Below are 2,480 nucleotides of genomic sequence, written 5' to 3'. Positions count from 1 at the left end.
TTTACTTTGCACTTGTTCATCTCAAACAAACAGGAACCCGGGGTGTAGATAGAATAGACAGTAAAATATTGAAAATAGCTGCTCCTGTAATAACAGACACCTTGACATACATTTACAACTTATGCATTACCACTTCTTATTTTCCAACAGCATTTAAGCAAGCTAAGGTAATCCCTCTGTTTAAATCAGGTGATCCTTCTGATCCTTCTAATTACAGGCCTATTTCAATCCTGTCACCACTTTCAAAACCCTTGGAAAAACATATATATAAACATGCCTTAGCACATTTTGATAAAAACAATTTATTCCATCCAAAACAATCTGGTTTTCGCAAAAAGCACTCATGTCATACAGCTCTTATAAATCTAATTGATCAATGGCTAACCAACATAAATTCTAACAAATTTTCTGCAGCACTGTTTGTTGATTTTGCAAAGGCGTTCGATGTTATTGATCATTCTCTTCTCATTAGGAAATTGTCAATATATGGCATGCAATGCACCACCATTAATATTCTTAAATCTTTTCTTTTAAATAGAAAACAAATTACATTTACTAATGCATCATATTCAAATGAAAGTACTTTGAAATATGGGGTCCCGCAGGGATATGTTTTAGGCCCATTATTGTTCTCCATTTATGTCAATGATTTACCACTGTACATACATAATAACTGTGAGTTGTTTGCCGATGACACTATTATTCATTCTAGTCACCATTCCATAAATTATTTATCAAAAACTCTACAAGAAAGCATTGATGCACTCCTGAATTGGTCAGAGTTAAACCATATGTCTCTTAACCATACTAAAACAAAATTTATGCTAATAACCACAAGACAGAAACGACAAAATCTATTATCGAGCATTCCACCTCTTTATATTAAAAATCAAGTATTGGAAGAAGTGTCTCACCACAAAGTCCTTGGTGTAAAGATTGATAATAATTTATCATGGCATGATCACATTGATTACATCTGTAAGATTGCTTCCCAAAAAATATATCAGTTATCAAAAATAAAACATTTCTTGAATCTCCACTCGCGAAAGATTTTTTTTTACAATCACATCTTGTCAAATATTGATTATGCATCCACTGTGTGGGATTGTGCAAGTGCTAATGTTTTGAAACCTTTAGCCAGTCTTCACAGAAGAGCAGTTAAGCTTATTATGCTAAAAAATCACACTCCTTCAGAATCTGATTATACAAATTTGCAAGTATTACCATTTCAAAAAAGGTTAATGTATAATAAAGGTGTTATAATGCATAAAGTGATGTCAGGATATGCACCGGAGACATTACGTGATAATTTTATTTTGAACTATAACAGACTAAAAATCATCACACCGACTCCACGTATTGACCTTTTCAAATCAAGCCTTCTATATTCAGGTGCGGTCCTATGGAACTCACTTCCTATTTTTCTTAAGCATAAAACAAACACAGACAGCTTCAAAAAAAATTATATGTCGCACATAATGCAACTAAACATGTGCTGAATGGTTCAACAATTCATTTAAAATGTATGTGCATGTTAAGCTAAATTATAATAATATGCAGATCTAAATTAAGATATGTTAAAAATTGACATATTTATTATTGGAAATTGTACTTAAAATGCAGCATGACAATTTTTTTAATTTATATCTGTATATATATATAATGTATTATAAGTTTGATGTGATAGTTATTTGATTATATTGTTTTCTGTTCTTGTTGACCCTATATTAGGGCGAGGGCTGGATGTAAAAAAGCAATATTCTTGCTTATCTATTACCCTCGATAATAAAGATTTTGTCTTGTCTTGTCTTGTCTTGTCTCTCTCTCTCTCTTCTAGCGACACCAAACAGATCAATATTACTTAGACTTGCAACCTTCATCATGAACGCGTTTAAAATACGCAGTGAGTGGGTACAGTGAATATGAGATATTGCACGATCTTGTTTTATGTGTATGCTATTTTTGTTGTTTTTGTCGATTGCTTAAAAAAATAGTAATAATGTTTTGTTTTTTGAAAACGTTAATGTGATGCTATGTATCAGGGATGCAACGATTATGCATATAACTGCTTGCAGATTTGCGTGTGAAAGGGCATGTGAAGGGATAGATGGAGGGATGAATAGATGGATGACGGATGAATGGTTGGACAGACAGACGGATGATTAGATGGATGGAGGACAGAGGGACATGAGATGGATAGAAGGATGGATGGATGGATGGATGGTTGGCTGGATGGATGGATGGATGGATGGACGGAAGGATGACAGAGAGACATGAGTGAAGTGCGACAGAGACTGGATTTTGTGCTGATGCATTACTGTCCTTTTTCAAACGTTTTGCTGTTGTAAATGCCTGTTTCCACTGTCGCCATGTCGACTGTCATTACGATGATGATGATTTTTATTATGATTAATATTACTATGATTATTTTTCATGAAGCATGAATGTTGAAACTTTGTACACCCCGAATTGAAATGGGC

This window comes from Littorina saxatilis, linkage group LG12 (assembly GCF_037325665.1).
Source record: "Littorina saxatilis isolate snail1 linkage group LG12, US_GU_Lsax_2.0, whole genome shotgun sequence".
Lineage (NCBI taxonomy): Eukaryota > Metazoa > Mollusca > Gastropoda > Littorinimorpha > Littorinidae > Littorina > Littorina saxatilis.
The sequence above is the reverse complement of the archived record's forward strand: the minus strand, read 5'-3'. Positions refer to the sequence as shown.